Source organism: Corvus kubaryi, unplaced genomic scaffold, assembly GCF_017639235.1.
Source record: "Corvus kubaryi isolate FWS band 111438036 unplaced genomic scaffold, C.kubaryi_AGA036_p1.0 37260, whole genome shotgun sequence".
NCBI lineage: Eukaryota > Metazoa > Chordata > Aves > Passeriformes > Corvidae > Corvus > Corvus kubaryi.
Genome location: NW_024581077.1, coordinates 4,087,135 through 4,101,996, shown reverse-complemented (window position 1 = coordinate 4,101,996; position 14,862 = coordinate 4,087,135). Strand labels below are relative to the sequence as shown.

The window sequence follows — 14,862 nt, the reverse complement described above, 5'->3', positions numbered from 1 at the left end:
CGGGAGCAAAAGAGAAGGAAAATGATCAGGCCCTAGTCATGCACATTTGATTTTGAAGCCATTTCTTTCATGATCATTATTATCAACCAATCTTTTTCTTACCACAGAGAGCACCATATAGAGTAGTATAAATTATCCACGCTGCTTCCTTTTATGGTTTGCACTTCTGGTATACATTTTCTTGTAATGTTTTAAAATAAATTCCAAATAATTCTAAAATGTTTTTGAAGGCTTACTTTTCAAAGACATAAAGAAATGCCTTCTGCTAGTTAGGTGGCAGAGAATATGCTTCTCCAGTGTGACATGTCCTCATATACACATACTGGCAGAATAAAGAGCCATTCCCACCTCTCCCCAAAAGAAAAAAAAAAGGAAAAAAAAAAAAAAGACAGAAATGGAGTTTAATAGAAGACAGGACTGACAGTGTTCAGCAGGTGCAGGGCATGGGCAGATAAGGACACCAAATAGCCCTCATTTCATGTGATTTACCCCTTTTATCCCCTTATCCCTCTGTTTCCCCATGCTTACACCTCTCCAAACCACCAGGTTCATCCCCTGAATATCGTATAGTGAGTCTTGTGCAATCTGAAAATGCTCTCCCCTTGCTGTCCACATTGTGTCCCACCCTCCGAGGCAGTGATCCTCCCAGTCTGTAAGGTGCTGGGCTCCCCTGGGACAGCCCTGGGAGAGACTGTGGCTTGGGAGGGGGTTACCTGGGCTTCCCCACCTGCCCTCCTGCCTCTGCACTCCTTCATGTGTGAAGAGATGGACCTTTGATGGGCTTAGAGCTCCTGTGGTGGGCTTGGGGGCAGCCAGGCAGGGTATTTCTCAAGCTCCTCCACCCACCATCATTTCCCTGCCTTCCTTTGTGCATGTGGAGAACTTTTTATGGCATAACTTAACAGTGTAGAAGATTTTAAAAGAAACAAAAAAGTTACCTTGGGGCCCAGGAACCAACTGAAGGATGAAAAGCAAGGGATGATGTGGCCAAACCACCTGGGAAATATCACTACAGCCATTAAATGAACATCAGAGTTAGGTCTGATTTTTGTTAGTTCATCAGAGAGCAGCTGAGTGTCAAAGACGGTTGAGTGACGGGAGGAAACTGGAGGAAGGAAAGCACTATCAGCTAGACTTGCTTCACTGGAATTAACTGTCTCTTCAACTAATACCTGTCACTTTGTAACCACACCAAAGCACTTATTAATTTTTTCATTATTGGAAGAAGATGGGATGACTTCTTTTTTACTTTGGGAAATCACTAGCGAGATAGCCATCCTGAATGAGGGGCTGAAGAAAAATGGTGATCTGCTTTCTGAATCTGATAGCAATACTACTACACAAAGGTACCTGCAGACTTCATTGCTTTAGGTCTTTTTCCTGAAGATGTCATAACACTCTGTTGCACTGCAATCAAAACCATGCTTGTATATTTTGATTGTGCTGAGGGCTTAACAACTCTGTGACTCCATCTGGGGAGCACAAAGAGGAGGGTGGGTAAAGTATGTCCTTCTATCATTAATTTTTGTTCTCTTGCTGCCACCTTGAGAGTGTTGAGGCTCAATTCACTTGAAAAACATCTGTTCTGTGCTTACATGAAACACACAGATTCTTCAAATCTACTGCTTCGCTGCAAAGTAGCTGTGGGGACAGGCTGGATACTGGGTGCAGACTCCTTCCTCTGAAGCTACTGAGGAATGGGTCTGAGGGTCCTTCAGGTATTCCGTGTTCTGAGGGTCATTCAGATATTTTCAGTTTCTTCTTTATTGTGAACACTGAAGATATCAGCTGGCAACTGGTCTGAGCTGGGACAGTCCTTCCACACATAATCCCACAGATTTCATCTGCATCCATTTCACTAACACCTCACAAAATTAAATGTAGGCAGGAGAGTGCACCTACGTATTTTAACAGGCACAGCACACACCACATACGCAGTTTCTCAGCAGTCACTTGTCACAGTGCTGGAGACCTCCACCACCCAGCAGCAAGGAGCTGCTTTTTCCTAAGCTTGGATCCAAAGTCCTTGTTTAAAGGGGGAATTATTTTGGGCAGTGGGTACACCAGACCCATCAGTTCCAAGGCCATCCAGCAGAGGCCAAGCGCACTCGCAGCTGCCAGCTGAGACAGCGTGTCTGGTTCTGAAACGTTGTTTAACTCCTACCGTCGTCTTCAGGACTGCCGTGAGAGGGGAGAGAGAGGTATTTTACATAAAAGAAGAGTATGCTCCATCGACGGAGGAGTGTCAAAAGGGCTTCTCATCACTTCTAATTAAGTGATGTTTCTTGATCTGCACCAAACAGAACTTTGGTGTGGGTTTGAATAGATACAACTTAGTATGCTGAATTGGGATGAATAAACAGGATATGTAGATGAGAGGAGTTTGAATGAAAATTATTGAGGGGAGCAAGCGACTTTTAAGCTTTCACAAGGTCTCCAATTCACTCTGATCCTTGTGAGCTGAATGTAAGCCTTATTAAAGACTTATTAAGCCAGAATTTTACTGCACAGTGCATGAAAAGCATGCTCTAGTCCCTTATTTTGTCATCAGAAAAGGAAGAGCTGTGTATCAAATGCATGAAAATGAAAAGACTTGTAATTGACCAAAACTTTACACCAATGCTATGAACACTAAATTTTCTCTAAAAATTGTTTCACCATATCCAACTTTGAGAAGGAAGTGAAACATAAGAATTTATTGTTAGCAGGAAGCCAGGGCTGATGGTATAGGATTTGGGGAGTGAATGGACTCAGGCTGGGAACACAGTGGGGACATAATTTGAAGCAGAGCTACTGCAGGCGAGAGCCGAGCCAGCGCTCCGGGCGGCAGGCGTGGGCAGGTGACACAAGGGCTGCCCTCAGGGCGCAGGGGCCCGGCTCCCGGGCACGCCAGACGCTGAAATCCTCCAGCTGCCCCAAACCAGAATAAAATCAATTAGATCAAGCACTGTGAGAAAAACGTGCGTAAGGGGAAGATTCCAGCACACCCGCTCTCCACAGGCCGGGGTCGGTGCTGTCACCCGGCTCGCACAGGCATTCCAGCTTCAGAAATCGCCGTGGTGCCTGGCTGCTGAGGGGAGGGTCCGGCTGAAACACCCCATGAAATGGGGGCATGTGTATTTTGTGCCACTAATTAAACAGAAAAGCACTAATTAAACAGCGGTTTCCTGAACAAATAGATGACTGAAACCTCTGTTATCGCGGCCCGTATCTTTACTCAAACACGGGCGTATGTTCGCACTTCTCGGGTTGCCTATCACCAGGTAAAATGAAATCCTGATCATTGTCCCTCAAGGCAGCTCGTCGAGTGAAGCCGACACTCCCTGCGTGGACATGGTGTGAAGAAGCCACCGTCCGCTGTGGAGCTGCCGCCTCGGTGCAGTCCCCTCTGACAGCCGCCCCGAAGCTCCCCCGGCCCGCGGGCAGTGTCACCTCCCCACTCGGCCCCGCCGGGCACACCCGGGGGTGCCACAGGTGACACGAACGAGGGGCGGGCCCGGGCGGGGGGAGCCGCCCCGCTCGGAGGGACGGGCGCCGGCCTTGGCCCGGGGCGGCGGGACGGGCTCGGCTTCCCCCCGCGCCGCCGCCTCCCTGCCCTCAGACACGCGGGGCGGAGGCGTGGGGCAGCGGCCGCCCGCCGGGACCGGGGAGCCGGCGCTGTCTCTGGCCGGAGGGAAGCAAGGGGGACCCGCGGAGGGGACGGAAGGAGAGGTGAGGATGACCTAGAAAGGGATTTGGGGGTGGGCGCGGGGGTCTTGTTAATGGAGTGACTCGGAGTCAAAAAGGAGCGTAGAAGCCACCCGCGCCCGCAGCGCTGGGACAGCGCGAGAGCGAGCCCGCTGGCCGCTGAGGAGTCCTGGCTGCCAGCCTTCGCCAGCCAGGCTGCTCCGCGCGGTTTGGCCGTGGTCGGCTGGCAGGGCCCGTTCACCTGAGGGCTGAGGACGGGGCAGCGCTCACAGGTGTCCCGACGGCCCGGCCCCGGTTGTTGAGGCCGCAGGGAAGCGGCGATTGTAAGCGCCTTTCCTCAGAAGCGGTCTCGAGAGCCCCGTGCCAGGGGAGCCGAGCGTCGGGACATCCCCGGCGCTTCTGCCGCCGAGGGGAGCCCCCGTCCGGGGTGAGAGCCGGGTAACTGTCAGAACTTCCCTGCAACGAGCTCCCGGAGTCTGCTGGAATGGGAGGACTCTCCTTATTTAAATAAGGTGCTCAGATCTCAGCTGAGAGATGTTAATGACGTTTGTGTAAATAGTAAACACTTTTAATCTCAAAACGCTGAATTAATTGCATCATCCACGCTGTCTCTGGAATGACTTGCAGGATTGGACCTGTCCCTAAAGTCTAGTGCACCCAGTTGTGTCTTTCCTGTGTGAGCAGAAGAATCTGTTTAGATAATTCCCAGGGTGAAGGTCACTTAAATCTGGGGACAGATTGTTCAGTGACAAGTATTCTTGAACTTTTTGAGAAAGTGCAAGGGGTGGGGACTTAGAACATGTTGTGGTGGTGCATGCCTCCACACTCATTCACAACACATGCTTGACAGCATGCTGTGAGAAAAAACCTTGATTTTCTTTGCTAAAAGAAGTGATCAAAGTATTTCACCAAAACATTTGTGTGTTTACATGCAAATTGAAGCTCTCTGTGACAGAGTGTTTAAAAGACTAGTGAATTAAAGCACTTTATTAAACTTGTATGCAGCAACAGTGCAGCTTTCCAGTCGTAAGTTCTTAATTACCATTAGTTGTTATCATCATTTTCCCAAACGGTTCTTAACAATCACATATATAAGTGGTAGTAAACCTGGAGTATACAATACCCTGGAGCTGATGCCCTATATTTAGCACTAATGGCTATGCTTCTTGCTGGTTTGTTTCAGTTGCACGAGTCACAGTAAAGTGCTTGAGAGCTCCTTGGCAAGAGAAGCTGGAATCAAAGTGAGTATTTCATGATTTTCATAAATTATCATCTTTCTTTTCTAATTGTTCATGTATTGTTCACCTTGCTTCCTCCCTAGAGGAAAAGGGGGTGATCGCAGATGACATAGCTCATATTATTTCAGGGAGTAAGCTTACTGTAGTGTTGCTAGGCATCTTTCTTATTTGTTTTGCAGGATTATTCTGGTTCCGTCAGACATATCTCCTCTTGGTTCTGCAGTCTTATTTTATTTTCATCAGACATCTTTCCTGCACACTCTACCTCTTATCTTGTAGATTTTACTATTTGCATATGCTTTCCTGTGCCCTGTTTGGACAAATATACTACAAGTCTCTGTCCATTTGCAGTTGTGTGTTATTTATGTATACTAAGTTATAAAATACTACTAATACTGTTTCTGTGTTACAAAATGTGTATACACTGCTACCAATTACTCTACCTTCGTGTGTTTATGTCTAGGTTTAAGGCAAGGAAATAATAAGCATCTTAGTCTGCTTCTACCTTATGTGTCCAGCCGTTTTCTGCTTTGGCTGTAAGGCACGTACTTGAATTTCCTGAAGTTGTCATTGGACCTGCCTCTTGTTAGATAAATTTTCTTCCAGCATTTCTTGCATCCCAAAGTAATGTATTCTGAGTTTCACTGTCAGACTTTTAAAATTCAGAGAAATGGGTCTTCATGTCCTTGTTTTCCAATTCTGACAAAGGCCAGAGTAAACAACACTGCCTTGTTCCCAAAAATGGATGACAGAAAAGTGACCCTTTCGAGCCAGTGCTTTAGAACACTGGATAGCACTGTTTCTGCTGGATAGAGACCATGTGCGGGTATTCTCTGGAGTAAACTCCTGTTATTCTGCAGGAGACGCTCGCCAGATTCCCAGGTGGAAATACTGCTTCAATTTAGTACATGGAGAAAACCTTTGATGCTTGCATCCAGTTGCATCTGGAAAAAAAGGCTTAACCAGGAAAGCTGTAGGATGAAGTTAAATAAATTACTTCTTTTCTACCCTGTACTGTTTTCTGTGCTCATGACAGAAAGGGATGAAACAGACTTCAATCAAAAATCTAATAAGAAAACATTATTTGCAAAGAAATAGAAAGATAATTTGTAGTCTCTCAGTACGAAAAAATGTTTAATTTTCTTTTTCTTTAATTAAAAGTGATACTTCTGTCCTTTGGAAATCACTCTTTATTCAAGAGTGACTTGTTTTGAACCATAGTAAGGAATGTTTTTCTCTTCACAGAAAGTGCTTTTCACCCAGGATGGCTGATGTAGTGGTTTGGTCCAAAATACTCATTACTGTTTATCTGCTGTGAGATAAGAATTAGGAGAAATGCAAAACAGGCACCAAACTTGAAAGAATATAAAGAAGTTTATTAACAGACCTAAAAGAAGAAAAAAAATTATACCACCTTCAGAACTCTCCTCCTCCCCCCACCTTCCTCCCTTCTCCCACTGACAATGTGAAAAGACAACCCTTGAGATGTTTAGTCTGTTTACCACTTCCATAATAACCTTGTTCAGTCCATTTAGAAAGAGAAGTCTCTTCTTGCTCATGCTATGAAAACATTATCACAACGAGACAGCCGCCCACTTCCAAATATCGTTCAGTCCATTTAGGAAGAGGAGTCTCTCTGCCTGCGTGTGAGTCCTTTCCCCCGACTTGCAGCTTTTCCCGCAACTGCCTTCGAGGGTCCACTCTTGAAGTTTTTTGGGGTACAATTTTAAGGTTGAGCCGTTCAGAAACAAAAACAGAGGCCCTTCTCCTTCCCTGGGAGCAAAGGGTCTTCATCATCTTCATCTTTAGGACTATCTCTGGGAGCATCTCTACGGACTGAGGTTTTCTCCTTTCCCGTTTGGAGCAAAAGTCCTCATCTGGTTCATCTCTCCCTGTCCAAACTTCTCATGAAATTACAGCTGCGTCAGCATCTGCCTATCTCAGCGCAGGTGCTTTTGCTCACGAGTTGAACACTCCACCCCCCATATCTTCATGAAATTACAACAGGATACTCTGATATATCATAGCTTCACAACAGAATTTCAGCTTTAAGCATCTCCTCTCTCTCTTCCCTCAGGTTTTCAGCTCTTCACAGCAATAAAAGGGTTAATCTCACCTCGGCCTTGCAGCTTTGCAGCTGGAATGTTGAATTTTTCTTATCGCAGTGGAGAGGGGGGAGAGCCGAGCCGCTCCGGCTGCCCACGGCAAGGCAGTGGGGGGGGGTTCCACGGCTGGAACAGGTCCATCGGCTTCAGGATGGCCGTGGCCCGGCCCGGCCTGGCCCAAGCAGGGCCTGGCCGGGCCCGCTGGCCCCCACACGGGGCCTGCAGCCACCTGTGCCAGCGCCGGAAACGAGAGAGAGCTTGGAGGGGGAGTTTGCCTATTCTTAAATGTGGATCACAGAGGTGATCACAACTTTAAGTGGCTTAGAGAATTGTCCATATTCAAACTGGCCAGCTGATAGGTTCTATCAGTTCCCAGAGGAAACTGTAAGCACCCCTTAGCAAGGACGTCCCTTCCGGGACTATGCTTGCTAACCCATGACAGCTGACTAATGGGTGACTGCTAAAAGCAGTAGGTACCTGTCTGGTGCTTGAAGTCTATCACTTTTTGCATTTAAAGGCAGCTTATTTAGGTTGATCAGAAGTCACTTTAAGGAGGCTCCTTAGTGTGGTCTTCCAATTCCAAAACACTTATGCCAAAACATGTATGTCAAACCAGTGATGTTGCACTTGCTGTATCAGCAGTCTCCAGTTCTTTAACTTATTTGGGCATAATGTGAGAGTGACAGCTGATTTCAGCAGACTTATTCCTGATTCATTCTTCTGGTAGGGAGTCGTTCCAATTCATCAGGGTACAGCAACAGGCTATGCTAGATTCTTACTTCATGTTATAAGGTTTCCTTGCTTTATGTAATTTGACTCTGCTTATTGCATCAAGAGGGGCAAAGGGAAGAGATATCATGTGTATGTGAGGAGGAGGAAAAGAATACTTCTTCCCCTTCTTTTTTATAGCACATTTTCTGGGTGATAATGCCAGACTATTTTTGACCTGAAACCCACTCAGTGTCCTGTACCTATACACCAAATTAATGAACAACTTGACAATTTGTTGCCCAGAGAGGCTGGGACTCCCCATCCCTGAAGGTGTTCTAGGCCAGGCTGGACGTGGCTCTGAGTAACCTGGACTGCTGGAAGGTGTTCCTGTCTGTGGCAGGGGGGTTGGAACTATTTGGTCCTTTCCAACCCAAACCATGCTATGGATAAATGATCCCATTTTTTCCCTCACATCTTGGTATGTTCTTTTTTTCTCTGCAGTGCAAATATTCTAAAAGTACAGTACAATTTTCTATTTCTCTGTCCCATTCAAGGAAATTGTGTATTTCATCTCTCTCTAAATGTGTCTGAGTATAAATAAAAAGAAAGGTAAGAAGAAAACGGATGCTTATCCTAGATTCACTGCAAAATGTTTTTCTTCTACAAAAGCATCAAACAATATTGGTAAAATCTGTATGAAATTTCCTGCCCAGTGTCTGATTCTGGCTGACTGAAAAACTGTCAGAGATTTAGCTCTGTACAGGCTGGATGGACTACGTAGACTACGTGATCTCAGCTGTGTAGTTAGAGCTCCAGAACTAGATCAGTATATTCAAGAACTCCTGGGTTAGAAATGTTTCTAGACCATTAGCTTGTAGATGTTAAGATCTGCTACCATGCTGTTCTTCTCTAATAAATTAAAATGGCTAATGTGATTTAAAAATAGAGCATCTGTTATGAAAAATTAAGGGTGAGGTCCAAAAACCCTCTGTAATTGCACTTGAAGCACTGTTAGCAAAAGGTGTGTATCTGAGTCCTAGGCAGAAATCTGTCAAACAAACAGAAGTAATGAGCCCTTAACCTTCTATTCTGGTCCTGCCCACATAACCTGTTTTTTAATCCTGGAATAATTTATGTTAGTGTAAATGTCGTTAATTTTACCTTGCTTCATAGTGATTACATTATTCTCTGGAGGTTAAGAGACTTGGATTAAAAATTAATGTCCTCATGTTACTCTCCTGTTCCCTCTGCTCTATTAGAACTGGACTGCTCTATAGCCAGGAATGCAGGTCTGTCTGAATGAGGAGGCAAGTTAGGAGAGACCATGATTGATTTTTTTTTTTTTTTTTAATAGTGGCCTGGCTGAAAGTGTTACCTGGCTTCTTGTTTCTGCCTGCAAGGTTTTGACATCACTTTAGTAGTCATTCTGTGAGGTTTAATCCTGGGTAGTTCAGTCCTAGGAAGGGTCAAGAGTGAACCAAGCAAACCCTTCAGAGATTACAATGCGTTTTGGTGAACAAGGGGATGTGCATTTGAATCTTCTTGGGTTAAGTGGTCATGGGGGCTCTGGATTTGGCTGCTTCCTGGGTATGTAGCTGTAGCTATTGGGCAGGTGAGCTAACACCTTGTATAGCTATGCTCTTAAAGAATGAGCCACTCCTGCAAGAATAAATACCTGTTCAGGGACAGACCTGATACTCCAAAGCCCGGCCTCACAAACTCTAAACTCCTGGCTTAGCTACCTGTGTATGAGAAACAATTTCTGTCATAATCTTTTGCTCCCTCTTTCCTATTCCCATGCCATTCAGCAGCATTTGTAGGGCAAATCCTTTGCATGCAGTGCAATTTGATGCCACACCTCATCCAGTGCAACTGAAGGCTGCTCCAGAAACTGCTCCCTGCTTCATGCTTCTCATGAGTAGCAGTTCTTTTTAGCTCTTGCCATGCCCTTTAATGCTGCTTGCACCATAGCACACCTCGTTTTTCAGTGTCAGAGCGCTCTGCTCGCATCTGGTTGTAGGTGTTCAGGGAAACTGGTACCAGTCAGGGAAAAGACAGTTTTGCATGATACAGCCCAGCCCAGCAGTGCAAACAATCTTGTGAGTGAAGTTTTCATGGCTGATAGACTTCCTGTTATTCTTGCAATTTAATATCAGTATTAAGGGGGACTAACATCGCTGCTGGCTGGTTTCAACTTCGCCACAATGATCCCAAGAGCAGGCAGAATTTTCAAATTATGGAGCTATCTGTTAAAACATTACGCTTGGGAAGATGAGTTATTTTCCTCTCAATAGGGAGCTATAGTGAGCTTTTTAAAATGTATTTATTAAAAAAACAACAACAAAACAAATAAACAAAAACCCAATAGCTGTGAAATAAAAACTTCATTGCAAAGTTTAAGTTAATTTTGGTGACTGAGAAGAGACCTGATTCTGACTGGTCTATGTGCAGACTGCATGCTACCTTTCTTTAACCATTTTGAATGCTAACCTTTTTAACTATTTTGATTCTTAACTTACCTGGAAACTTTGATGTAGTGCTTTTTTCCCCAACGTGCTCTTTGGCTTACTTATTGTTTCTGCGACTGCAGGACTCCTGAAGAATATTTTCTTTCCTCTAGCACCTGATTTGTGCTGGTAATTGTGTGAGGCCCCGTTTTCAGGTAGGTGTGTGCTTTAGTTATGGTAACAAGGACCTGATTAATTGACACAAACTTTCTTAGTAGCCTTGAGATTACGTAATTTCTTAGGTAGGTAATTTTAACCTTCAAAACTTTTGTGAGTGGGTGTCTAACATGAGTGGTTAGTCAGTCATCCTGTGAGAAAGGACAGCCAAAGGGCTTGTTCTGCTTGCTGGCTCTTTGTGCACAGTAGCAATCAATTAAATAGAGCTGTCCTTACAATAACAAGGCTGGTAGCTGAAAAGTAGGGGGGCTGCGTGATTCAAGTGAGTTACAGATTCTTTTGCTTCCCACAGGTACTTACTTATGCAGTTATCTGAGAATGATGGAGTGCCTTTCACAATGTTCTGTGTGATCCCAAGTTTGTGTGTTGTGTTGGGCTGCAGGCAAAGGTGCTCTGGGGAAGTTGAGATCGGTGGCCTCTGTCAGGGAAAGCAAAGATGACATAAAATGTCGCTGTCTTGATTAGGTAATTTTATGCTTAAGATGTACCACAAAGCTGTATTGTGCACCCTCCTGCAGAGGCAATGTGCTACCAACCAGTGACCTGAGCAGTTGGCTATGACAGTGCTTTAGAGAAGATCAAAGTGATACATGAAAGGGGCAACCTGTTAATCCACAAGTTCCCAGTTTTCAAAAATAGTGGAGGAAAATCAGTCTGTCAGTGATGGTGGCTGTCCTTGCTCAACTAGGTCACCACCTCAACTCAAATGAGGAGTAAGAGTGGGACTCTTAAAATCTCAGGGGTGCAACAGATACTGACTAATGGATTTCCATAATGAGATAAAAACCATCCGAGAAGTCATGTGCATGGACTTTGAAATAAAACTTAGACAAGGTTTCTTCAGAAACTGTATGCTCTAGTCTTCCAGTTGGTGTTTGAGACTGAAACTGCTCTGCAAACTGTCTTACTGTCAGCTCAGTTTAGCATTACTCTAAGTGTTGAATGCAAATCCTTGTCTGCTCTTTGTAACATGGATTTCTACTCATCAGTGCTGCTAGCCCCTTAATAAGCCCTTTTGTTTGATTGTCTGCACTAGCAAAGAGTCAGAACTACCCAGTAAACTGCAGCTCAGCTCTTAGTCTTCACATAGGAAAGAATATCTTAACAAAGTGCAGGAAGTGTGTCACTTCCTGGTAGCCACTGATAGGAAATACTTGTTAATTAGTCACACTGTTTTGCACTCTTCCATTCTCCAATAGTACAATTCCTACAGTAGAACAGAATCCTAGCTAAAATGTAGCCAATGCTTGCTGGAGAGCAAGGGAGGAAGGAGGGTAGATGTTAGATAGTTCCCCTGAAGTCTCCAATATCGAAATCTGTCAAGGCCTCTACTTTAGCCTCTTTGATAACTTTTGGGTTTTTTGGAAGGAATTCCTAGTACATAATAGATGTTTTTATTTGACTTTCATCAGTGCAGTGCTCATTAGCCTAATCCAGGTATTGTTAAACCCCAAATTAGAATGCATATATTTTTTTGAAGAATGGGGCAATGGAAGAAAAGGAAAGGGGTTTGGCAGCTCCTGGTTATAGGTGAATGTCCCCTATGGAACAGTACAAGAGAGAGAAATAGTGAGTGTGTTTTCCATTCTGCAATAAAAGTTTGTGAGAAGGGAATGGAGGTCCTGTTGTCCCATTCTCATTGTTATCTTCCATGCTGAATCTGCATGTTTAAGATGGCAAGTCTCCAGAAGAAGAGTGTGAGCACTTCTTTCCTGTAAAATGAAAGGAAGGTCATGGCTTCTTAACAAAAGGTTCTTAAGAAATTAATCAGTTACTCGCATTATGAGTTTCAGGGTTGGTTTTACTGGGATGTTTTTTGGAAAGAAAAGATGGGGCAATGTTTTGGCTGTTTCTTGTGCAACTTCCTTGCTAGAATTTGAATTTGTCTTGTATTTATGTTGGGAAAACATTCAGAAATAGCTAGCCAATAAATGCAGAAATGTATCAGACATGTAGGGTCAGGAGATACTTCCCACCAAGTAATTGGTTTGCTTCTGATCTCTCTAAAGGTTTTAGTATTTTTCTTAAATCTATTTTCAAACAAGATAGAAAAACAATCCCTTAAACTGGACCCTGTCTGAGTTTAATGCCAATGTTGACATGAAGAATAAGTGGCAATGGGAGCTTGAGTCTTGTGAGTCTCACACTTCTGGTCTCTAAAGGGACATAACAATAATTATTACACAACTGACAGTGCTCTGCCTTCAGAGATCTAGAGGACTGAGTCACCTTCATTATTAGATTTCAAGTCCATTATGCTGGGAAGATTCTTTGTTTTGTAATTCTTGATGAAAAGAATTAGCTAGAAGAATGAAGTTCTTTCAAACAAGCTCTTACTAATTCACACGATGTGCCTCCTGGGATTAAACCACAGCCAAGTACTAACAGTACAATGTGCAAGGAAATATAACTAGATTTGAAAACACGCTGATGTTAGTATCAATAACTTGGTGGAATTTCTGAAATTTTGAAGATTCTTGAAATTATATATTTTTAGTAGGTTTATACTTATTGCAATATGAAATAAATGGCATGACAGCTAGTTAGTTGACAGTAGTCACAGGGAAAAGGAATGTTTAGGTGTGTTTTTCTGAGGCTTCTCTTTAATTTATGAGCCTCTTTCTCTAGAAACCACATCCTTTTAATACCTCTGGCCTAATGGTTGTATACCATAACTGGTATAGAGATTGACACTCTTAGGAAGTGCTGCCAATATCCAAGCCCTGTGAAAGAAATGGCAAGCTGCCATATTTGATTAGAAGGATTAGGCCACAACCAAAGCAAATTATTCTTTTCTGTTCCAATATTAAGTTGTTAACTTCTATCCTCTTTCTGTTATTACCTCTTCTTCAGAGTAAATTGCCTTCATAGTCCTCAAAGTGATGAAGGTCTTAATCTCTTACCAAATAAGAATAAAATTAAATCACAGGCAGAGTCATGTGGACCAGCAAATCAGATGTTCCTGGAGAAAATGAGAATTTTTCTGAACTGCTTGTGTTACTCCAGATGAACTTCTTCTTTCAGCTGGTTGAACATCATTATATAAGGCTGTCAGTGAAAGTATCTTGAGACTGCAACTATTTTACAGGTTAAAAACAACAAGGATTATTTTGATACTGTTCAGCAAGGATAAGGTATGAACAAAGCTTGTGTGCAACTTTTAATTTTTTCCCAGTTGTGGCTGTTTGGAGCAGTTATCTGGTCCTATTCTTTCCCTTTAACCATATTGTAAGGAATATTGCACAGGAGAACAAATAGGCTTATTATTGCAATAAAACGAAGCATGGCTGTATAAATAAGGCAACCCTGAAACTGCTCTTAAAATAGGTATCCCCCACTTCTGCAAAGGTCCTTGTTCTACCAACACTCTTCACTTTACAACTAGCTAAATAAGACCTCCCTACCTTCCACTGACTAAACACACACGTAAGCAAACACTGTTCTCTAAATTAATCTCTGTTGGATATATTATATGCTGTGTATACTCTGCTATTATATTTTTTAAATATTCTCATAACCTGTGTCGGTTTGGGCAAATTTGGAAATATATCCTCCGAGAGAGGGCAGGTTACAAGCATCCCTCCCCCACCAGGTTAGAGAAAAAATAAATTTTCCTCGAAGGAAGGTGAAAGAGATTAAAAACTATTTATTTAACAAACACACAGGAAAAAGAATAATAATGCTAAATAATAAAACCTCTCGCTCTACTGAGAGAAACCTGGGAAAATTTCAGAGTCCTTCTGTAGTCTCTCTCCCTCCTTGGAGCTGGGATGGGGTGGTAGGCCCACCTCCAGGGCCAAGGCCTCCACGGAAAGTCCTCCTGATGTATTCTGATGTTGAAACAGTCCAGCAGGGAAGAAGGGAAAAATCGAAGTCCCGGGAAAACAAAAGTTCAACTCTCCGGAGGAAAAAGAGCTGAAAAGCTGACCAAAAGCTGGCTGGAAAGAAAACAAGCCGGGTGCTTCCTCCTGCTCCTCTCGCTGCCACAGGTGAACGCAGAGAACCGTCTCTATTTCTGTGTCCTTGAAACATGAAAACAAACTGCAAAACTGCTTTGAAAAAGCACACTTTTCTCTCCCGCTCTCAGGCTCAGTTTAAAGGCACAGAAAGGCAGAAAATTAATTTCTGGGCATAGAACAGCGATATGGGATACAAAATCATAAAGTTACCCCAAGACATAACCGCTCTTGTAAGAGCAGCTGGGTTGGCTGCAGGTATGCATATCTTACTGGGTGATCTTTTCCTTTCTGCCCCTTCAAGAATGAAAATGCCAACAGGCCTTCATGTGCTTGTTTTAAGTTCTTGTCCCGATCATTGTAGGCAACTGCTTTTAAAACTCCTGTGAATGGTGACTTAAGTCCCTCTTCAAAGTTAATAGCTTTTTTTTCTCCACTGCTCAAACTGAAATCCATAATCCTCTGATCTTCTGAGCAAATA

At 43.6% G+C, this 14,862-nt stretch overlaps 1 protein-coding gene across 10 annotated transcripts in view; it reads left to right on the top strand.

The window, feature by feature from the left end:
• The first annotated feature begins 3,527 nt into the window (after window positions 1–3,527).
• Window positions 3,528–14,862, top strand: part of SYTL2 (synaptotagmin like 2) — a 58,487-nt gene continuing 47,152 nt past the window's right edge. For 4 of the 10 annotated variants that reach the window (XM_042024115.1, XM_042024114.1, XM_042024116.1 and 1 more), the window contains exons 1-2: window positions 3,529–3,711; window positions 4,871–4,928. The gene's annotated coding sequence lies outside the window, so the exon portion shown is untranslated. Of the gene's footprint in view, window positions 3,712–4,870; window positions 4,929–14,862 lie in introns of all 10 variants that reach the window. The other 6 variants (XM_042024121.1, XM_042024118.1, XR_006015375.1 and 3 more) reach the window with 5 other exon arrangements.